Source organism: Hippopotamus amphibius, chromosome 4, assembly GCF_030028045.1.
Source record: "Hippopotamus amphibius kiboko isolate mHipAmp2 chromosome 4, mHipAmp2.hap2, whole genome shotgun sequence".
Lineage (NCBI taxonomy): Eukaryota > Metazoa > Chordata > Mammalia > Artiodactyla > Hippopotamidae > Hippopotamus > Hippopotamus amphibius.
In genome coordinates, this window is record NC_080189.1 from 76,050,310 (window position 1) to 76,074,880 (window position 24,571).

Genomic DNA, 24,571 nt, shown 5'->3' on the forward strand with positions numbered 1-24,571 from the left:
ACAAAGGCTTATTACTGAGAAAGGTGCCATAGAACCAGGAGGAAAGTACAGTGGATCTTAACAGCTCATTAGAATCGCAGAACCCGAGCTCCCTGAATCAACACTAGAAGTTGTCCTAGACACCTGAGTTACGTGGGAAATGGATGAGTTTTTCTACTGTGACTATTCTATTTTTTTTTTTTTTTTGGCTGCATTGGGTCTTTGTTGCTGGGTGCAGGCTTTCTCTGGTTGTAGCAAGCAGGGGTTACTCTTGGTTGTGGTGCACGGGCTTCTCAGTGTGGTGGCTTCTCTTTTTGCAGAGCACAGGCTCTAGGCGCATAAGCTTTGGTAGTTGCAGCATGAGGGCTCAATAGTTGTGGCATCCGGCTCCTAGAAAGGGGCAGGCTTCAGTAGTTGTGGCGTGCAGGCTCAGTAGTTGTGGCTTGAGGGCTCTAGAGCCCAGGTTCAGTAGTTGTGACATAGGGCTTAGCTGCTCTGCGGCATGTGGGATCTTTCCAGCCCAGGGATCGAACCCGTTTCCCCGCATTGGCAGGCAGATTCTTAACCACTGTGCCACCAGGAAAGTCCCAACTATTCCATTTTTGATGTTTGTTAAGTGTTTGGAATACCTTGGACACTGCACAGAACACGAGCTGCATGCTCGCTCCTGCGGGAGGCTGGCCACTGTGCTCCAGGGTGAAGTAAGTCTGCTAGGGCTGTGCACACATGATCGCCCCTACTTTCTTGTCACTCAATCCTGTGAAACAAACGATGCTATTTCCATTTTGTGAGTGAAGAGTATGAGCCTCAGAGAATTCGTGTCCCCTACCTGGGAAATGACCACGAAGGCATCTGCACACTCAGCGCAATTTTAAATTTCACTTCTTCATCTCTTTTCTTGTGCTTCATTAAAGAAAAATTACGCCGTTAGTGGGGGAAGATGGCATCTGAAACAAGGCACTGGCCAGTTAAATCCTTGACGTGATTTCCCCCTCATTATTTGCTTTTATTTAGGAAGCTAAAAGGCTGAAACAAAATGCAGGCTTCATTATGTTCTGTTTAAAAGGAAAAAAGTATTTCTACACTTGATCTTAGCCAAAAGGCCGAGAAGCGATGAAAAAAGTATTTCTTTAAAGAATTCTCATGCTTTATGCATTGAGGGAGTGGGTGCTGTTTGCATATCCTCACCACTAGATGGCGGCGTCTGAGCGCCAAGCCGAGTCCTGGGCGGTGGGCTCCAACTCCAGCAACGCCCCTGGGATGCTCCGTGGAAGGTCTGGTCCGCGGTCAGCACGTTCTGGGCACCTCAAATCAACCAAGGAGAATTAAAGCTCCTGATATTTTTTATCCATGTCTGAAGCCCAGCTGAGCTCCAGTGTCTCTACCCCTGCTTGAGAAACCAGCAGTGTCTTCTGCCAATAGGACATATTGTCTCCTACACACTTTATAGCATGTGTGGCATGTGCACGTCCATCTGAGCAGCAGATGTGGGCATGATGATGGGGCTGCTGTGCTGTGCCTGGTGGGGACCCAGCCCTCCTTCCCGGCCATGAACAGCTTCGCTCCCCTGCTTTATTTTTTGCTGGGGCTTTCCACGTTTGTTTCTGCTTCAGCTGCTCGCCACAGACACATCCAGTTTACACCTGTCTGTCTGCCCTTCCTTTCGGTTGGGCTGTGCACTGGGCTCTGTTGCAGGATTCTCCTGGCTTTTTTGCTCTGAGCTTCTGCGGCCAGATGTGCAGGGCCTTGGAGTATACAATCAGGCCCGGTGGCCCAGGAGCCCTCCGAGGGACCTGGTGCTTCTGGATCCAAGGAGGTTCCTGCCTCTGACTCAGGGTGTCCTGGAAAGGGGGCACTTTAGGACACCAAGGTCTGCAGAGGTCATTGTGCTACTTATCAAGCCGTGAGTCTTTCCCGTTCCCATTGTGGCACCACGTCCTGGTGGTGCCGGTGTGAGTAAGGGTTGATTCATGCCTTCCAGAAGCCAACCGTCTAGTCACAGGAAAAGGCAAAGAGATTCCCACAGGAATGTGTGTTGGAGTAGAAGCACCTACAACTTGAGGAAGGAATGCAGTGGGAGGGATGACCTCTCCGTCTGGGGGATTTGGGGGAAAGGGCAAGATCTTGTAGGGGGAGGGAGGGCATCCACCTGCTTGAGGGACCTCTGCCCTCCCCCTTCATCCTCAGTGTTTCCTCCTCCCCTTGGGCTCACTTCCCTTCATGGTGTTGAGTTGAGGAGGATGGAGGGGTTTCCCCCTGCGTGAGGAGACCCAGAAACTCTGCCCTCTTGCTATCCTCCTAATCCCTTTCTTTGACAGGAGGGTCTGAGTTGCTTCTCCGTGGGGGGAGGGGAGACTGTGCTCTCTGTCTCTCTCTGGTTGGGGGCAGGGAGTGTCACCTGGCTGTGCCCTAGGAATGTGGACATTCACTGTTCAAAGTGACCTTCCCAGACTGGCCTTTGTCACCACATGGATAAGCTCCAGGATCTGCCTGCAGATTTGGAAGGAGTCGAGCCACATAGCTGCTTTGGTTCTAAGCATCAGGTCATCAGGCTAGAGGAAAGTTCTGTCCACTGGCTGACAAGTTCACTCGGTTCCCACTAGAGCTAGGAAGACGAGATCTGATAGTAAAGAGTGTCCTTTGCTTGGCTTTCCTCTCCGGATATCTTTCTCTGATGATGAGTCCTATACTCTACCTGGCAAATAATCTTTTCTTCTTTTACATAGTCTGCCATTTCAAAAAGAATGTGTATTCATTTGTACTCTAAATCCAAAACTTTTAAATCATTGACCAGAAAATTGAATACATTAATCTGGGTACTTTGTTGGACAGCTGGCAGCTGTGAGGCTGTTACAGGGTCCCCAGGTGACTTCATACTCTGATCTGACTTTATACCGATTATCTGACTAATAATGTGATGAAAATTACAGGACCTGAGGGCAGAGACCACTCAAACGTGTGCTCTTTCTCTGCTTTATTTTAATTTGCCCTTTGCTGCACTCTTACGCAATGTGATGTGAGGTAGCACCCACATTTTGGCCAGCTTGGGCCTGACAGTGGGGTGCTCCTTGTAGTGGAGAGCTGGCAACCCAGAAGGGCCATGCTCTCTGGGTGAGGGGGCACAGAGGGCCTTGCCCACAGCTGACCAGGGGGCTCTACAGTGACTGTCCCAGCACAGTCTTTTGGTTCCTTTCTCAAGAGCAGGAATTGGGGGATCCTGGGGACTCCCAAGTGCCCATTTCTTTTGTGGTGATTGACATACAGAGGTATTCGTTTCTCTCTAGTCTATCTACTGAGGCACCCGTATCCAAAAGGACAGACACACAAGTTCTTTAAAGAACTGTCTCAGGCTCCATTTTACATATAGTTTTGTTCTTTAATAGAGCTAGTAAAAATGACTGTGACCTCGTTGTTCTGTACAAACACAGTTTGTCTGAATGAGTGAAAGTATGAGTGCATAACCTGAATGGTGGCTCACAGGGCAGGCGCGTTCCTAGGGAGGCGTGGGCATCAGGGAGACCTGATGGGGTGGTACTGGTCAGCAGGGAGTGACGGGATCTGGAACCAAGAATTTTTTTCTTTAAAGATTTATTTATTTATTATTTATTTATTTACTTATCCTTTTTTGGCTATGTTGGGTCTTTGTTGCTGTGCATGGGCTTTCTCTAATTGCAGTGAGCAGGGGCTACTCTTTGTTGTGGTACATGGGCTTCTCAGTGTGGTGGCTTCTCTTGTTGCAGAGCACGGGCTCTAGGCACACAGATTTCAGTAGGTGCAGCACAGGGGCTTCAGTAGCTGTGGCTTGCAGGCTCCAGAGTGCAGACTCACTAGTTGTGGCACATGGGCTTAGTTGCTCTGCAGCATGTGGAATCTTCCAGGACCAGGGGTTGAACCCATGTCCCCTGTGTTGGCAGGCAGATTCTTAACCACTGTGCCACCAGGGAAGCTCGGGGACCAAGAATTTAAAGTTCGGTACCATCCTCACTATATAAGTAATCTTGGAAAATGTACTGAGCATGTTTTGTTATCTGACAAAGCAGGTAATTATTAAAAAAAAGTCATTTAAAACAATAATAGTTTTGCACACCCACTCTTCCCAGTGCTAATGACTCTCTGTTCATCAACTTATTATAAACCCAAGAGGTAGATTGGTCAGCAGGGCACAAGGTGAGGTTTGAACCAAGGATGGCTCTATCTCATAGGATGGTTGGAGTATTGTTCATGTTTATGGAAGTAGCTCAGGGGTGTGTGTGAATCTGTCTACCACTGTAGGTGCACAAACACTCCTCAAGGAGAACGGGATCAATGTGAGAATAAAGGGCCTCATGGTGTTCTTTTTAAAAAAAATTAATTAATTAATTAATTAATTGGCTATGTTGAGTCTTCGTTGCTGCACACGAACTTTGTCTAGGTGCAGCAAGCTGGGGCTACTCTTTGTTGAGGTGCGTGGGCTCCTCATCACTGTGGCTTCTCGTTGCAGTGCACGGGCTCTAGGCACGTGGGCTTCAGTAGTTGTGGCACACAGGCTCAATAGTTGTGGATCATGGGCTCTAAAGCACAGGCTCAACAGTTGTGGTGCATGGGTTTTGTTGCTCCTTGGCATGTGGGATCTTCTTGGAGCAGGGATCGAACCCGTGTCCCCTGCATTGGGAGGCGGGTTCTTAACCACTGCGCCACCTAGAAAGTCCCCTCATGGTATTCTTGACGTTGCATGAAGACCATGTTACATCTAATGAGACTGAGTCAAACAACCAGTGACCCCTCATATAGAAATACATTTAAAAGTGAAATCATGTTGCATGATGAGTAACAAGCTGTCGGTCATACTAAATGCCAGGATATGGAGAAATTTCAAGAGATTAGAAGAGTAAAAATCATATTAGCAAAAGGGGCCATGGGCCAAAGGAAATGGTAAGAAAACATAAAAATGAGTTCAAAGAACTAACTTTGTGTTTTATTTTATTTTTTTTAGGATTATATATGTATTTTTATTGAAGTATGGTTGTTTTATAATGTTGTGTTAGTTTCTACTGTACAGCGAAGTGGAGTTCCCTGTGCTATACAGCAGGTTCTCATTAATTATCCACTTTATACATATTAGTGTATATACGTCAATCCCAATCTCCCACCCCGCCCCCTGCTTTCCCTGCTTGGTGTCCAAACATTCGCAAAAAACTAACTTTAAATAAAAGCTCACAAGAAACTGAAATTCCATGGCAGGTGTGCCTGCGGGAGAGAGTGACACTTAGCTGACGTCGACAATAATTTTTAATCTTTAACAAATCTTGTCAATCTCTCTTGCTCAATGGTCCTCCCAAAGGGCCCCAATGTAGAATATACCAGTCTTTTTTAACTTTTGAATTTCACGTGTAAAATGTTCCGTTGTGGGGGTATTTTTCTTAATAGAGCATCTTCTCATTCCTTGTAAGGCAGGATATGTGGACATTCAACTCTGCTGCTGGACATTTAGGTTTCTTCTAATTTGACTTTTGCAATATTGCAACAGACATGCTCCTGCACACTTTGAGATGGGGTGTTTGAGTCCGTTGGACAGACTTCTAGAAACAGAATCTGTAAATTAAAGGTAACCTAGGCTTTGATATGTCTTCCAGTTTGCTCTTCTAAAAGATTCAGATCCTTTCTACTTTAACCAACATGAGTCAAATTGTATGCATCCTCACCATTGTTGAACACTATCAATCATTTACATTTTTGTGTATGTGAGGGAGAAACATTCTCACTTCTATTTTCATCTGCATATTCCTCATTACAAGTGAGACGGAGCACATGTTTTATGGTTATTTGCTCCTTGCCTTTCTTCTTCTATGAATTGTTTGTTCATATCCTTTGCCCCTTTTCTCTTATAGTGTTTCTTTTTTTCTTATTGATTTATGGGATATTTTTACTCTGGAAATCTAGGATGGATTTAGGTTTTGTGGTTCCTAAAGTTTATCAAATTTAGGGGATTATCTGTAAGAAAAATAATACAAAATTAGATAAGAATGTAACTATTTACTGCCAGCCCCTTGCCCGACCTTGGGATGAACCCACACAAGTGGTCCCGAAGCTTGAGCTGCATTAGCTTCATGATGAATCCGACTCTTCTAGAAGCTACTCCTTTGTTATGGTTGCAGCAAATACTTTCATTGTAAGGACACTGTGATTTTTGTGTTTGCAAATCTGCCAAAAGTTTCCATTTTAATGGCTAGGCTGATAACTTTTCTTCTGGGACTGTGGCTTCTGTCCCATTTGGGTTTTGCTGGTTTCCTGGGGCATCACTGTGCCTGGCTGGCTTCTGTTTCCACCACCATTGGCCTAGAGTGGGAATAACTGTGGTGAGCTTGAGTGGCTTGGGAAGAAATGATATTGTATTGGCTTGAGAATGCAAGTGTCTAGTCCATAGCCATGAAAACTGCCCCACATCCCTCCCACCCCTGGTACTTGTTGATTCTGAGTCTAGAATGGTTGGTTGTCTAGAATACTCAGTACCTCTCCTCCGCCCGGCTATGAGTTCTTGGGGTGGTCGCTCATAGGTCTGTTGGCTGGCTCTCTCTCAGAGTGCTGTAAAAGCTTTGCTTGACTAAAGGCTTTAGCTTTTATTTTTTACAGTCCTTTTACAGATTTTAAAAAGATTTTTCTGCCGTAACAAGATTTCCGTCATGATGAGGAAGGTGCTGTGCATTTCAGACTGTTATTAGAGCAGCTCTTCTCTGGATTTGCCTTCCTCAGAGACAGGGTAGACAGGTGTGCTTCAGAAGAAGAGTGGTTGCTGGGTTGAGTGGACTGAACCAGCAGTTGAAAATATTTTTTACTGTAAAACACAGTTTATATATTTATAGGAAATCTATTTTATAACACAAGTTGGCACTTCTCTTGCCACACACAGAATTGAAACAGAAGCGTCATAGAAGACAGCTTACCTCCTGCGGGCTAGGCAGGCTGGGGTTTGCCCTTCACCTCCCTTCACGTTCTCTTCCATCTTCTTGTCCTTCTCTTCTGTTTATTTCACTTCCTCTCAGAACTCTGGCTGCTGCCCATTAAAGCAAACTGACAATCACTGATGAGCCGTGCCCTGCAGGCTGACATGTGCAGCTCTGTGAGTGTAGAGTCCTCCCTGGAGAAGGAGGGTGGTCATCCTGTCCCAGGATCCAGCCCCAGTGACTGACCAGGGAGCCCCCTGTCCATCCCCATCCTCCCTGTTCTCTGTCCCGTAGCCTCCATTCTCCGACTCCTCAAACATGCAATCCCCTGCCACGTTGCCCTACAGGGCTGGCTCCCTCCCCTGTTTCAGGCAAGGGCCTCTCTCTTCTTTTGTGAGTCAATAAGAAGTTTTGAAAAGAGTCTGGATTTTTTTTCTTTTTCTTTTTTGTTTTGAAACAAATTTTTTTTAAAAAAACAAGGAGCTTGGCAGGGAGGGTTGGGGGGGAATGAATTGGGAGATTGGGATACCAAAGTGTACACTCTAATATGTGCAGTTTATTGTATGTTAAAAAAAAAAAAGTGAACTACCCACACTTAAAAAAAAACCCAAAAAACAAGGAGCTTGGAAATTCCCTGGCAGTCTAGTGGTTAGGATGCAGCGTTTTCACTGCCAGGGCCCAGGTTCAGTCCCTGGTGAGGGAACTAAGATCCCACAAGCATGCCCAGCGTGGTTAAGAAACAAATGAACAAAAAAACAAAGGAGCTTGATCTTTTGAGATAAGATTTCCTTATGGACTGCAGGGCCCAGGAGCCCCAGCCCTGAGCCCTGAGGCTAACTGACAGGAATTGAAGTGGAGCTGGAGGAATTACTGGGAACAGTGGTGATGGGAAACTTGAACACGGGTCAGAAGCTCGTGATGTCCAGGATCGTCCTGGGTGCTTCACTTATGTCATTCCTCTTCATAACAATTATAAAGTAATAAACCCATGTGAAGCAGAGAGCCTGGGAGTACTGAGGGATGGCGAAGGCTGAGAACTGGTGAGGTCAGTGTAAGCTCTTTAAAAACAAATAGTGCAAACTCAGGGTCAACTTCCTTTTTTAAAACGTTAAGACACTAACAATATATAGCATTTTCATCTTTTGTTGTGTCTGCCTTCCTCGAAAGGGAGCACCAGACTGATAACTGACGGCTGTTTGAGGGGTGCAAATGCTCTGGCTATTTCCTGGCTCTTTCTCACTGCCTGGCCAGCCTCACCCTTGCCCCCTGACCCCTGCAGCCATTGTCTCCTGTCCCACCCTGTCCATTCTCTCCAGTCTTAGCCTGGATTGTGTGTATGTGGGTGGGGAGGGGTTGGGGGTGAGGAGGGGTTATATTTTTCTTAAAACCTGAGCAAGGAATTCCAGTGTTTGTATGTACGTCAAGGGCCAGTTTTGCTTGTAGGATGAGGTAGACTCATGACAGGATGGACAAGGTGAGCAGAAGGAAGACAACACCCTGGCCCCCCACCACGTCCTTGCCTCCTGCTGGTTGGTGATTTGAGCAAGTTACTTCCATATCTTGGACCTTCCATGGTGTCTTCCTGTATAAAACATGGGCCATGATCAGGGCTCCAAGTAAATTAGGAAGGTGGGAGCACCAGGTTTGGGGTCTGTTTCCTGTGTAGTTACATAATAAGTCCGTCGTTCTGTAGCCCGTGGACTTTTGAGACCCCTGGCCATCCGACTGCTTGGCTGTTGCTATTTCCCTGGTAGAACATCTAGCAGAGTTGCCTTCACCTAACTGGGCTGCTTCATTCCCCCATTGGGGTTTGGGGGAGCCCTTCCTGGAGATGAGATACACCCTCCAGTGTAATATACCAACCTGTTAGTGCTGATTTTTTTGTGTGAACATTCTTCTTTTCAGGCACTATACCAATGAGCATGTTGGGTTTTGGTCCCCAGACTCAAGTAAGAAAGCTGTGCTTCCTGCACCCATGATACAGACAGCCAGGATGCCTGCAGGGGAGGATGGCTCCAGGCCGAGCCACACGAGAGCCATCCCATCCTGCCTGAAGAGTCCTCTAGAGTCAGGAGCCATCCAGCTCCAGCTCCAGACCAAACAGATTAGGAAGAATATAAGCAAAACTGTAGGATGCAGCCCTGAAGTGCAGGGAAGGTCAAACCTCACTAGACAAATGTTCAGCTCCTCCAGTGTTTATTTAGTTTTACAACATTAGCGGCACCAGCGGGGGATCAGCGAGGCAGACAGAGATGGGATTCGTCCCTGTCCTTTCCTCTGCCCTTATCAGGACATCCAGCAACTCGAATTCATTACTAGGGCGAATAACATTTTCTGACCAAAAAAATCTTTGAATAAAATAGAATCATCTCCTTAAACAGAAGGAAAAACCACGTTGCAGCTAAGATTAAATACATTCTCAAGATTTTTTATTTAGATTGCCAACATAAACCCATATGATAATGTTGCTTTTGCATACATTCAAGATTTAGATTTAAGAAAGCACTTCCATATGGGCTATTGGTTCAGCCGTTTAGCATACATTTCCTGTGTATCTACTGTGTGTCAGACCCTGGGCTACAGCTGGAGACTCAGTGCACTTTCTTCAAGTAGCTCTTACCATAGTGGGGAAGACAGACGTGGCAAAAAATTGTTACATTTTAGAGAGATGGGTACGTTTTGAACACAGAAAACTACCGTTTAAGGTTTGAGCAGCCTCCCAGTTTGAAAAGGGGTTAATATCCAAAATATCCAAATATAAATAAATATATATTTACACATATTTATAAATATATATTTATATAAATATAAATATAAAATATAAATATATATAAGGAACTCTTACAACTCAACAATTAAAAAAAAAACCCAATTGAAAAATGGGCAGAGGAGCTGAATAGATATTTTTCTAAAGAAGACATACAGATGGCCAACAGGCACATGAAAAGATGTACAACATCACTCATTGTCAGGGAAATGCAAACAAAAGCCATGAGGAAATCAGGTGGTATCACCTCGCACCTGTTAGAAATGGCTATTATTGAAAAGGCTAGGAATTACAAATGTTGGAAGTAATGTGGAAAAGGAACACTGATGCACTGTTGGTGGGAATGTAAATTGGTGCAGCCACTATGGAAAACAATATGGAGATTCTTCAAAAAAATTAAAAAAAACCCCTACCTTATGATGCAGCTATTCCACTTCTATATATTTATCCAAAGAAAACAAAGACCCTAATTAGAAAAGGTATGTGCATCTCAGTGTCATTGCAGTATTATTTACACTAGCCAAGATATGGAAACCAACTAAGTGTCTATAAATGGATGAATGGATAAAGAAGATGTGTGTATTACACAATGGAACACTATTCAGTGGTAAAAAAAAGAATGGAATTTGGATGGAGCTTGAGGGTATTATGTCAAGTGAAATAAGTCAGGTGGAGAAAGACAAATACTGTATGATTTCATTTAAATGTGGAATCTAATTTAAAAAAAAGCACCTAAACAAAAACACCAAAGAACAAACAAAATAAAACAAAAGCAAATTCATACATCCAGAGGAACAGATTGGTAGTTACCAGAGGGGAAGGGGCTTGAGGGATGGACAAAATAGGTGAAGGTGGTCAACTGTATGGTGATGAGTAGTAACTAGACCTGTGATGGTGATCACAATGTAGTGTATACATACGTCAAACTATAAAGCTCTACACCTGAAACTGTGTGTGTATATGTATATGGCTCATAGGCTGAATTTCAAAGACCAATAGGAATTTGATAAGTGAGAAAAGAAGAGGAAGTAAGTACAGGCAGAGGAAAATGCATGCACAAAGGCATAATGGTTTGAGACAAAAAGAATGAGGCATATACACGGAAATTCTGGCACCTGGTGTACATGAAGTTGGGTACATTTAAAGATGATTTTGAGGTGAAGAGTGCACATAGAAGTGATTTCAATGCTGGAAAGCATCATAAGTATTGACTACCATGACAAAGAGCTTTATGTTTATCCTGAGGGTAATGGTAGGGGGTTAAGCTGTAGAAATTGTAGAATTTCACACGCCAAAGCATTTTAGGATATGTATTTTATTAAGAAGGATCGTTCTAGTTGCAGTGTAGATCAAGAAGTGAGGTGTGCTTGAGCTCGGATGGTGGCAGAAAGAAAATGGGGAGGGAGCAATGTGAGGGACACTGACAGTGTTAAGTTGACTCAGTGGAAGGCTGGTTGGGGCAGGCAGGAGTCCTGCTTAGGTCTCAGGTTGACAGCCTGTTGTACAACAAAGGTCTTGGAGAATAAGTCAGTTTTTCCCACTCCTGAGGACCTGTTCCATCGTAATGCTCAGCTCACAGTTGGAGCTCAGGATTTGTTTCAAGGATCAAGGATATCACAGGCTCAGGGAACATGGGAAGGTGAAGTGTGTGGAGAAAGAAAATAATGTGTGGATATGTGAGTGTTGAAGGTCCATCTGGCTGTACAGTATGCCAACCTCTGCTTTGGAGATCTCAAATGGGGAATTGGCAACATAAGGTAGTGGTTGGAGGCTGATCTGGGAAGGGGCTATGAAAGAAGAGACTCAGGCCAAGGTGGGACAGGGGTTGCAGACTTAACTGAAGAGCCTGAGAAGCAGGATAGAAATGAGGGAGACATCATTCAAAGGCTGAAGAAATCATAGATTGGTTAGGTTTTTTTGATTCCAAGTAAAACAAAAGGTCCTTGGGTTACAGGCACAGATGAAATTTGATGCAACAATCCTGAGTAGCTCCAAGGTGGAAGAAACAGCTGGAAATCAGATCCAGATAGGGCAGATATCATATTCAACTCAGAATGGACAATTTTGTCAGCGTAGTAAGGAAAAAGATTGCAGAAGGCAGAGGATTGGTGAGAAGTGAGGTAGTGAAGAGTTCATGCATAGCTTGCTGTGAAGGAAAAGATGTTGAATACCCAGAAAGTGACTAAGGTTAATAGAGGTTGACACTTTTTTTTTGTTTTATTTTTATAAGGTGCCTATTTTGAATGTGTTTCTATTTTGAGGGGAAGCCCCAGAAGCAAGGAAGTAACTTTAGACCAAGCAGAACTGGGGGTAGGTGGTTGAGTGGAGTTGAGGTCACAGAACCTATGAAAGCACCAGCCAGGGGAGAAGGAGGACATCCAGTCCCTGAGCCTGGACACCCCGGGCAGAAGAGCACCATGAAGGGAACGCGTCCAGAGAGGTAAGTTGCTATTTCAGAGTCTCCATTTTTCATTATCTGATATTCTCTTCACAAATACTTAACTCTTCTTCGTTTTACAATAAGATTAAGGAACATTCTCAAGTTTGTACAGTTGGTAATGATAGAAGTAGGGTATTCAGTCAAATGTCCCTTGGCTTCAAGTCCAGTGAGCTTTCAGAAACTAAGCGAAATGTTAGGGTATTATGTGTGTGTGCGCGTACGTGCACATATTAGATGTACAATTGACAGTTCATAAACTTTCCTTTACACAGGGCTTATTTTTTTTCAATTTTTCTTTGAAACCATCTTCCATGTTTATGCCCAAATAAGCTTTCTAAACCATAGCTCTAATTGGACTCCATCCCTGACCTAAAAACAGTGGATAGCCTCCTACTCCCTGAAGAATCAAGCCTTCATCATGCAATTGGCCCCAAGACCCTTTGCAATCCAGTCTATAACCTACCCTTCCAACCTAACTCAGGATTCATCTTGCCCTTCTAGGGATTAAAAAGGGTACCCTTTTTGGCAGAATACTGTCATATATACTGATTTTAAAAAATAATAACTTTATTGACATATAATTTACATACCAAAATTTCACTCATTTTAAATGTAAATTGATGACTTCAGTAAATTTCTGGAATTGGGCCGCCATTAGCACAATCTAAACACAAGTATTTTAGAATACTTTCAATACCTGAAAAATATTCTTTGTTCCTGTTTGCAGTAAATCCCTATTCTTGTCATTTCATGTAAATGAATCATATAATATGTAGTCTTGCATCTGATATCTAGCAAAATATTTTTGAGGTTCATTCATGTAATATGTATCAATGGTCCATTTCCATTTAATTGCTAATAGTATTCCATTATATTTTATATTCATATGAATATACCACATTTTATTTAGGCATTCACACATTAATGGACATTGGGATTGCTTTCACATTTTAGCCATTATGACTAACATTGCTATGTTTTTGTTTGCATATATGTTTTTATTTCTCATTTCATTTCAGATTCTCTTGGAGTGGAATTTCTAGGTCATATGGTAAATTCATGTTTAACATTGTAAGAAACTTTCAAACTGCTTTCCAATGTGGCTGCACCATTTAAATTCCCACTGCATTGTTTGAGAGTTCCAGTTTCTCCACATCCTCACCAACACTTGTTATTATCTGTTTTTAACTATTATCATAGCTATCCTAATAGGTATGTAGTGTTATATCATTTTGATTTGCATTTCCCAAAATAAAAATGGTGTTGTTCATTGTGTTTTGTTGATCTATGTGTCTACCCCTCCAACAATACTACACAGTCTTGATTACTGAAATGATAGAATAAGCCTTAATATCAGGAATAATGATTCCTTCACCTTATTATTCTTCAAGAAGATTGCTTTAGCCATAGAGTCTGTGACTTCTCATATATATTTTAGACTAAACTTGTCCATGTCTACAAAAACCTTGCTCATATTTTGTAGGAATTGCGTGAAAACTGTGGTTCAATTTAAGGAGAAGTGTCATGTTTACTATACTGACTCTTCCAATCTATAAACACAGTATGTATTTCTATTTATTTAGATTTTCTTTGAGCTCTTTCATCAGCACTTTGTAGGTTTCAGCATACAAGTCCTGGACATGCTTGTTAGATGTACACCTAAGTGTTTCATTTTTCCTGGTTGTCGTAATCGTATTTTGATTATGGTTTCCATGTGTTGGGTGGATTTATGCCATTATTCATGAGTGGGGAGGAGGAACTGTGAGGAGGATGTAGGGAGGAAGATGCGCACTCAGGTCCTGTCTTCACCTCTTCTGCCTATGCAATCCTGGGTAAGGCATTGATGCTTAGATGATGATTAATGCCTACCTCATAGGAGTCAGGACATCCCAAATTGTATTTAAAATGCAACCAATTATTGGTGTTTCTGTCCTTATCAGACTGATATACTTTCCAGTTTTAATAGCTATCCACATATTAATAAAAAAATGTTTGATATACCACTTTGTAAATGAAGAGCAAACATCATGAAACCTGGCTTAGGAAGAGAAAGCAAAACAAAATGAACTATATCATGACATGCATAAGAAATAAATATATGTTTGGAGGTAAGAAGCAATGAAACTGTGGTAGAAGAGGGCTGAGCAACACAGTAGCAGGTGAGAAGCCTGTAGAGGATTAGCAGCCAGTGAGAAATTCAGGTTTAGGAGTATGGAAAGAACTGCAAAATAAAAACATACCTTATGCTCAAGTTTAATTTTTAAAAGTCTCCTTTTTTTTGGTGCTGTTTAGTGCTGAGTTTTTGCCCACCACTCTCACTGAAAACTTTCATTAAAATCTGAAATCCACAGATGCTCTATGTGGATGGGCAGTAGAGTGGGGTCAAGCATGGACAAGAGGAGGGAAGAGCCACATGCCCTGGGAGATGAACATAAAAGTTCAGTTTAAAATAAGGAAATTGGAGCTAAATAGAGTAAGCCACCAGGAAGTGATGAAAATCTTGGAGAATGCAGGGGGCTGTGCCAATTGAAGGTGGACCTCGTAGGACAAACTGCACGACATTAATTGGCATCTGTGTTTTCTAAGACACACCTGAGAAGTGTGGGTGGGTGTACTCCCTTTAGCACTTCCTACCATGGCTGGAGAGTCAGGAAGCCCCAAAGCACATGGCTGAGCTGGTGGTGGCCAGTTTCCTCATCTGTAATACAGAACAACATATATACTGACTTTGTTGTTGATTGATTGATTGATTGATTGATTTAATTTTTGGCTGTGTTGGGTTTTCGTTGCTTTCTCTAGCTGTGGCAAGTGGGGGCTACTCTTCATTGTAGCGTGTGGGCTTCTCATTGAAGTGCTTTCTCTTGTTGTGAAGTACAGGCTCTAGGCAAGTAGGCTTCAGTAGTTGCAGCATGTGGGCTCAGTAGTTGTGGCTCATGGGCTCTAGAGTGCAGTCTCAGTAGTTGTGGAGCACAGGCTTAGTTGCTCCATGGCATGTGGGATCTACCTGGACCAGGGATCGAACCCATGTCCCCTGCGTTGGCAGGCAGATTCTTAACCACTGTGCCACCAGGGAAGTCCATATACTGATTTTATAAGAGTATGTTGAGACATAGATTCATACAATACTTCACACATGTACATGCTTAAAACCTCTTGATTACAGTTTATGTTAAAACTAGGTTTAAATCCCAGGGGCACATAGTATTGAGTATCTTCCAGCTCCCGGAGGAATGCATGGCTCACAGCAAGCAGTAAGGTTGTGTGCAGAGAATGGATTGAATGAATAAACGTGGATAATTTTTGCCAAATATTAAATCCTCAGGATCTTTGTTGAATAACTCAAATCTATCATTCTAAGCAGGCAACAAGCTGAATACTATAAACATTCATTTTAAAATTCCCAAATCTGTTTACATGAACCATCTAAAATCCTCTGGAAATACAGTCATGAGGGATAGGGGAGGAAAGAATGTTCAGGATCATCTCAAAGTACCTGCAGAATATTCTCCTTACAATGGTCCCCTTCTACACTAACCCTTCCCAGTTGCTCGGTGCACAGGTTCCATGAGAAGACATGGTGAAAATGTCTAGGAGGCTAGAAACCACCTCTATGCAAGGAAAATGCTTGAATGCATCTAGCATTTCAGTCTTTGCAGACCAGTATCTTGTTGTCCAAGGTCCCAGAGAGATAGTCACTGGTAAACGCGTCGAGGAAAAGTGTCCTGTAAGCCAGGAGATAAGTGAAGTTGCCTAATACAAACCAGGACTTTGACATTTATTATTTAGATTTAGAGGTTCTTTTAATGGTCAAAATATTTGCTTTTCCTTCAGATGTCTTCCAAGACAGTTTATCTTAACACTGAAGCTAGCTGGGGTTTCAAGTAGAGCAAAAATTAGGGTCACACAGAGCCGTCTCGATCTTTTCTCAAATAGCTTTTGCGAAGGAGCAGCTGTGGTATCATTGCAAGAGGCCTGACCATAGAGAAGGAACAGAGTGGGCAGAATGTGGCCATTAGTGAGCCCCTTACTCACCCTGGGCCTTGCTTCCAGAAGGAGAGCCTGGGCTCTCTGATTTCCATGTCTGTGAGCATCAGGACTGGTGGGAGAAGGGATAACTAATGTGAGAACTGTAATTGGTGACTGCCTGCAGGGTGCATGCCAAGGAGTGGGCAAACTCTCATCACAGACTTTTTTTTTTGCTGTGTTGGGTCTTTCGTTGCTGAGTGTGGGACTTTCTCTAGTTGCAGTGATGAGTAGGGGCTACTCCTTTCTATGGTGGCTTCTCTTGTTGTGGAGCACGGGCTCTAGGGTACAGGCTCAGTAGTTGTAGCTCACGGGCTTAGTTGCTCCATGGCATGTGTGATCCTCCCCAACCAGGGATCAAACCTGTGTCCCCTGCATTGACAGGTGGATTCTCAACCACTGTGCCACCAGGGAAGTCCATCACATACTTTTCTAATTTAATTCTCCAAACAACCTTGTGAAGTAGATCACAACAGAGTACCGTGCTGATTTTGCCTTCGAGGAGAGAATTCAAAGTTTCTTCAGAGGTGGGTGGGTCCAAATCAGCTAGGTTCACATGGGCCCAGTGATTTGGAAGCCTACACTGGATGAAAAAATAATCATGGAGAAATCATTCCATCCTCTCAGATTCACTTTTTAATTGAAGTACAATGACCATAAATGCATGAGCTTCAAACTGCATCTCTTTCTAAGTGGCTAAGAATTATGTCATTGAAAAAATTAACTGGTTTTTTTCATGTTTGAAAATTGACTTGAGTTGGGCCTTTTAACTTTCCTACAATACGATGCCAATTATTATTCTGCCCATATAATAGATTCTACCAGTGTCCATTAAAATGATTAATTTAGATTGTTTTCTAAAGGAAAATCCTAAATAAAGAACTGCTTACCCCAAAGTCCTAGCATTCTCTTTTCTAGAAGGCTGGTCAAAGAAACTGACTTTGGGTGGATGTATCTTATCCGCCTTTTCCTTTCAGGCAGGAGAAAACACAACATAACAATAACATACTCTTCAGAGCCTGAGTTTTTCTCATAGTTTCACCGAAACTACCCAAGTTGCCCTCCATGTGAAGCATGAAGTCAGGAAGCTAGGGGCCTGGCACAACCCAGAGTCAAGGTTCTGTGGTCCTGCTCAGGCTGAAGGCCACTTCTCCAGCCCACACTCTTGCTAACATACAACACTGGCATTGAGTGACAGCCCTCTGGGAGGCTGAAGCTGGCTCTCTAATCTTCTGCAAGCCTGGGGCAGCCAATTCTGCCATAAGTGAGGAGAGAGAACTCTCTCTGGACATGAGGGCACATTTGGTCCATGGCAGTCATAGAACTGAAAAGAAAATCTAAAGTTTCAATTTGCCAGTTTAAGGGTAGAAAAATTATGAATCTTTGACCATATTTTATGCTAAGTTTTAAAAATAATTAAATAATTAATTAATTGGCTGTGTTGGGTCTTTGTTGCTGCACGCGGGCTTTGTCTAGTTGTGGCAAAAGGGGGCTACTCTTCATTGTGGTGTGTGGGCTTCTCATTGCAGTAGCTTCTCTTGTTGCAGAGAATGGGCTCCAGGCATGCGGGCTTCAGTAGTTGCAGCATGTCGGCTCAGTGGTTGTGGCTCTTGGGCTCTAGAGCACAGGCTCAGTAGTTGTGGCTCCCAGGCTTTGTTGCTCCACCACATGTGGGATCTTCCTGGATCAGGCATCGAACCTGTGTCCCCTGCATTGGCAGGTGGATTCTTAACCACTGTGCCACCAGGGAAGTCTGTTATGCTCAGTTTTAAAGCTTGTGACCTCTCAAATAAAAAGAAACTTCATGGCTTCAACACAGCTATAAATCCATGTGTGTTGTAGATCAAAGGAAGACCCTTCCCACAGCTGAATCCCATGAATGACTGATATGCTAAGCCAGAAAATGTTTCCCATGGAGCTAAAAAGTGAAAAGAATTTGGTGAGTATAAAATTATGACTGTCCCTATCAAACTACCAATGGCATTTTTTTACAGAACTAAAACAAAAAATCCTAAAATTTGTATGGAGACACAAAAGACCCGGAATAGCCAAAGCAATCTTGTGGAAGAAAAACAGAGGTGGAAGAATCAGACTACCTGACTTCAGGCTATACTACAAAGCTACAGTAATCGAGACAACATGGTACTGACACAAAAACAGAAATATAGGTCAATGGAACAGGATAGAAAGCCCAGAGATAAGCTATGGTCAACTAATCTATGACAAAGCAGGCAAGGGTATGCAATGGAAAAAAGACAGCCTCTTCAATAAGTGGTGTGGGAAAACTGGACAGCTACATGGAAAAGAATGAAATTAGAACACTCCTTAATACCATACACAAAAATATACTCAAAATGGATTAAAGACCTAAATGTAAGGCCAGACAATATAAAACTCTTAGAGGAAAACATAGGAAGAACACTCTTTGACATAAATCACAGCAAGATCTCTTTTGACCCACCTTCTAGAGTAACAGAAATAAAAACAAAAATAAACAAGTGGGACCTAATGAAACTTCAAAGCTTTTGCACAGCAAAGGAAAATATAAAGATGAAAAGACAGCCCTCAGAATGGGAGAAAATATTTGCAAACGAATCAACAGACAAAGGATTAACAGTTCATGCAACTCAATATCAAGAAAACACAATCAAAAAATGGGCAGAAGACCTACATAGGCATTTCTCCAAAGAAGACATACAGATGGCCAAGAGGCACATGAAAAGCTGCTCAACATCACTAATTATCAGAGAAATGCAAATCAAAACTACAATCAGTTATCACCTCACACCAGTTAGAATGGGCATCATCAAAAAATGTACAAACAATTGATGCTGGAGAGGGTGTGGAGAAAAGGGAACCCTCTTGCACTGTTGGTGGGAATGTAAATTGATACAGCCACTATGGAGGTTTCTTAAAAAACTAAAAAGGGAATTACCATATGACCCAGCTATCTCACTACTGGGCATATACCCTAAGAAAACCATAACCCAAGACACATGCACCCCAATGTTCACTGCAGCACTGTTTACAACAGCCAGTTCATGGAAGGAACCTAAATGTCCAATAACAGATGAATGAATAAAGAAGATGTGGCACATATATCAATGGAATATTAGCCATAAAAAGGAGTGAAATTGGGACTTTTGTAGAGACATGGATGAGACTGTCATACAGAGTGAAGTAAGTCAGAAAGAGAAAAACAATTATTGGATGTTAACACATATATGTAGAATCTAGAAAAATGGTACAGATCAACTGGATTGCAAGGCAGAAATAGAGACACAGATGTAGAGTACAAACATATGGACACCAAGTGGGAGAAAGTGGGGTGGGTTGGAGCGGGAGGAATTGGGAGATTGGGATTGCCATATATACATTACTAATAAGAAAAATAAAATCAAATTGTACATTCTAAATATATGCAGTTTATTGTATGTCAACTATATCTCAATAAAAGTCCTTAAAAATAGATACATACATACATACATAATAAGATCAATTTGATTACAGAATTATAAAACTGTAATTTGAATGTCATTATTTTTATTGAATTTTAAGTAAAACAGATCGAAATTCAGAAAAATTACTAAATTTTTACGTCTTTCAACAAAGATAAGTGTACATTTAATGTACTTTCTGATATCTGACTTCATAAAGAAATTAAGAATATACTCTAGAAAATGTCCTGCTGATAAGAAATAGTTAAATCTATTTTACTATTTGAGAGAATCCAGATTAGTTTACCATTTTAGAAAACTAACTAGTTTACAGACCAAGACCCACCTGGCCAGTGGTCCCAGGTAATTGCTCTGCTGTTGGTTTCAGGAGGTTCTTTGGGGCCTTTCGGAGCCATGCTTCCATGGGCCCTTTACAGGGACGCACAGCCAGGATCAATCCTCCTTCTATAAAGGTTAGGCTCATTCTCGGTTCACCTCAGGGGTCATACAGCAGCCTCCGGGTCCAGGTGTCTAGTCACAGCCACAAGAAGAAGAGGTTTTAACTTAAGACTTTATGAAGACAAAAAAGAAAAAAGAAAGTAATGACTGAACTCAACTGAAAGCTCCAGATTTGAATATAAGTCTGGAATGTTTGTGCAATATAGTCAGTCTTGGCTTGGTCCCCCGGCCCTTCTATGTGAGAGCCCTTTGCCTGAATGGGTAGCTGATCAGCTTCTGTTGAGGCCCAGGTACGTGCCTGACAGTGATGGCTATCTTGTGCAATCCTGTGCTGAGATGCCACTTTCCCACATCAGGGCTTTTATTTGTCATTGGGAAAAGTCCATAATTGCTACAGTAACTCTAAATCCAAATTTGAACTGATTATCAATAATGTCATGATGGTGGCTCATCCTCTTGGCCCTGCTTTATTTAATGCCTGCCATACATTTATTCTAAGAGGGAAAGCTTTCCACCAGTGGGGAGTTTCCTTCCTGGCTCTGTCTCAGAGATATAGTTGGGCCTCTGTTTCTTCTCTTGGAAGTGCGCTGATGCCTTGGCAGTGACCAGCCTCACCTTCTGCCTGCTCAGCTGAGAGAGTCTCAGGCTGATGGGCTGTAAGCCCAGCAACCGTAATGTTCAACGGTTTCCTCCCTTCCGATGTTCCCTTATTGCTATGGAAACATATAGAAAATATCTACAGGTGTTATGAATCCAACAATACTATGTCTAATTATTATTTTATGCAATCTAATGTCTTTTGAAGTACTTATGTGTTTTATGGTGCTCTCCATCTCCTTCTGTTTGGATTACCATCTTGCAGGTATCACTTCCTTCCCACCTGAAGGATATCCTTTAGTATTCCTTGTAAGGCAGGATCTTGATCAGTTCTGGATACTACAACAAAGTACCATAGGTTGACTGTCTTATAAACATCATGGGTTCATTTCTCACAGTCCTGGAGGCTGGAAGGCTGAGATCAGGGTGCCAGCAGGGTTGGGTGTGGGCGAGAGCCCCTCTTCTGGGTTGAAGACTGCTTACTTCTTCTATCCTTACATTGTGGAAGGAGAGCAAAAGATCTCTTTGGTGTTCCTTCTCTAAGATCACTAATTCCATTTGTGAGAGCTTTGTCCTTATGACCTAATCACTTCTTAAAGGTCATTCCTCCTAATACCATCACCTTGGGGGTTAGAATTTCAACAAATGAATTATGAGGGGACACACACAATCAGACCATAACAGGGGTGCTAGCATGGAGCTCTCTTAATCTTTGTTTGTCTGGGGGTGATGTTATTTGGCTTCTACTATGAACAGTATTGAAAAGAGCTAGTGACCTCCACCTCCTCCCTTCTTTCCTCTGCATCCTTTTATTCTTGGTTAATCTCCCAAGGCCCCTTGCTAGCCATCTGCCTTTCAAGTGCTCTCCAATCAGCTAGAGCAAAGATATACTATGTACTCTCTGGTCTCCATTTTCACCATCATTCAATCCCTTTATAAATCTAGGCTTTCTTGTCACTGTTTTCCCTACTGGGCTCCACTTGGGTCCTCCTCCTCATCAGTGCTCCGTCGTTGTCCTGAAGAGGGTCTTTGATTTGTCAGTTTGCAGGATGTACAGGCCTGTTCAGATTGGTGTGGACTTTCTATTGTCTCACCCACAAGTGGAGAGAGAGACCCCCCCAACCCTTCAAACCTTGTGCCTCACAAGGGGCCTGGCCTGCTGGGGACAGAACTCTCTCCTCAGACCTTTATCTTCTCTTATTCTTATCTGCCCCAAACCTGTTTTTAATACTTTATCTTTGTAAATTTATTTACTTATTTTTATTTATTGACTGCATTGGGTCTTTGCTGCTGTGCACAGCCTTTCTGTAGTCACGGAGAGCAGGGGCTACTCTTCGTTGTGGTGTATGGCTTATTGCGGTGGCTTCTCTTGTTGCAGAGCACTGGCTCTAGGCACGTGGGCTTCAGTAGTTGTGCCTTGCGGGCTCTAGAGTGCAGGCTCAGTAGTTGTGGCACATGGGCTTTGTTGCTCCATGGCATGTGAGATTTTTCTGGGCCAGGGATCGAACCTGTGTCCCCTGCATTAGCAGGTGGATTCTTAACCACTGGGCCACCAGGGAAGCCCTTAGTTCTTTATCTTTGGATTTTTATCTACATAATCACAGACTCAGGTAATTACAGTTTTATTTTTTCCAGACCGCTATTTATATTTAGTATCATATTGTATTGACAATAACTTCCTCAACAATGTTGAATCATCATGGTTTTATTGGGCCCTTTTCTCTCTCAATCTCTCTCTCTCTTTCTCATATTCCTGGTATTGCTGAGAATCATCTAATGTTTCCAAGCTAGGAGCAACTGCTTTGACATGAATACTCTTCTTTGTGTTAGGTGATCAGCACCTCATTCCTATTTTTAAATTTTGAAGTATATTTATTAGCTATTAATTAAGGATCTCAATCACTATCTTGTGAGATTAGTTCTGCAGTTTTTCTTTTCTGATCTATATTAATTATACTTTCATATCAGAGTTAAGTGTGCTTGGTAAAATAAATGCAGCATTTTTTTCCATTTTTTTATAGATTCTGGAATGATTTTAATGTTTCTTGAAAACATGATAAATTTAATGTCTTGAACTCTTCGTGACTGTAATCACTTTGGAAGCCAGAGATTTCTTTCTGGAGTCTCATTTTAGCTTTGGTTGTTGTTATTTCTTCTAATTTACTGGGGATCACCTAACACCTAATTGCATATTATAGAGTTATTAAGAATAACAAGGAAGCACATGGTGTGATTTCTATGCTTTCAGGGCACCGAAGCCTATTAATAGCCCTACAAGGCAGGTATCTGCTAATGTTACAGAAGGAAAAACTGAGGCTCAGAGAGTTTTACTGACTTAGTTCCATTCTCACAGGACGGTGTAGAAAGCACTCTTCCTTGAACTTGAATCTTTGCAAATCCTGTGCTCTTATTTGTCCTGCATCAAGCCCAGTCTGGTGACTACTGTTTGTATTAATTATTATTTCTTCCAAGTTGTTAAAGGAAATAGCTCAAAGAACAGTACATTCCTGACCATCGTGAAGTTTCCTCTGAGCCCTCACTCAACCGTGCAGAATGTTTCCCCACTGCCACAAGCCTGTGTAGTTTAGAGGAGCGGCCGCCAGGCTGGTTCCCGTGTGAAAGGTCTGGTTCTGGTTTAGATCGGCTGGTCTAAGTCCTCCCAAGCATTTGTTGTGTCTGAGGCTTCAAAACCAGGTGGCCCACTTCCCAGATATGTTGTTGGCAATTCCCAATATTTTTCCACAAAGTCAGAATTTCTGTCTCTAGTTTTTTCTGGATTTCTTCTCCTTGGCATTTTCCACATTATTCTAGTTTTTGTTTGCCATAGAAAACCACTGTGGTCAAACAGCCTTTCACAGCCTTTCCTACCGGTGTTGACTCGGACTCAGCTGGGCAAGCACGTGCCTTCTTATTGCCCATTGCTGCCGACCATGGGCTGGATTGCTTGGAAAGGTGAGGAGAACTTTTCAGATTTTGATAGGATGCTGTGCGTGTCCATGTCAATCAGCAGATGCTCCGGTGGGAAGATCCTTACAAGGGCGTCTCCTGCTGCCCTGCTTCTCATGCTGTCCAATCCCACACATGAGGGACCTCTGTGTATTGAAACTAGAAAGTTTCTTAGGAATACTAGAGTCTTTCACAGCTTCCTCTGCAACCTGTCTGAACACCATGAGAAATGAAATCTAACATGCATCCACTTATTTAAAATAGATATTCTTGACGTTTCTTTGTTTAACCTCATTGACATAAATGCACTATACTGATGGCTGCACGTATTTACTGTGTACATTTTGATGAGTTTGGACATTGCCTGTGTCCCTCATGCTGTCATCACAAAGTGAGAAACACATCCCTCACCTCCATGAGATTTCTTGTGATCCTTTGATTTGTGTGTGTGTGTGTGTGTGTGTGTGTGTGTGTGTGCTAAGAACACTTAGCATGAGATCTAACCTCTTCACAAGTTTTTAAGTGTACAATACTGGATGGTTAACTATAGGTACTATAGTGTACAGCAGGTCTCAAGAATGTATTCATCTCATATAACTGTACCTTTATCCCCAATGAACTCCTCCCCCATTAACCCCTCCCCCCAGCCCCTGGCAACCACCATTCTACTCTCTGCTTCTGTGGGTCTGACAATTTTAGATTCCTCATGTGAGTAGAATCAAGCAGTATTTGTCCTTATTTCACTTAGTGTAATGTCCTCCAGGCTTATCCATGTTGTTGCAAATGATAGGATTTCCTTCTTGTTTAAGCCAGAATCATATTCTGCTGTGTATGTATCAGTCTATGTCTATGTCTATATCTATACCTATATTTATATCATGTCTATCTTGCATTTTCTTTATCCTTTTGTCTGTCAGCAGACATTTGGCTTGTTTTTATTTATTTATTTTTTTAATTTTTAATATTTATTTATTTATTTAGGCTTCTTTTTAAATCTTGAGTA

General features: G+C 42.4%; 1 pseudogene; it reads right to left on the reverse strand.

The window, feature by feature from the left end:
• Positions 1-960: 960 nt before the first annotated feature.
• Positions 961-1,094, reverse strand: LOC130852823 (U2 spliceosomal RNA; annotated as a pseudogene).
• Positions 1,095-24,571: the final 23,477 nt, after the last annotated feature.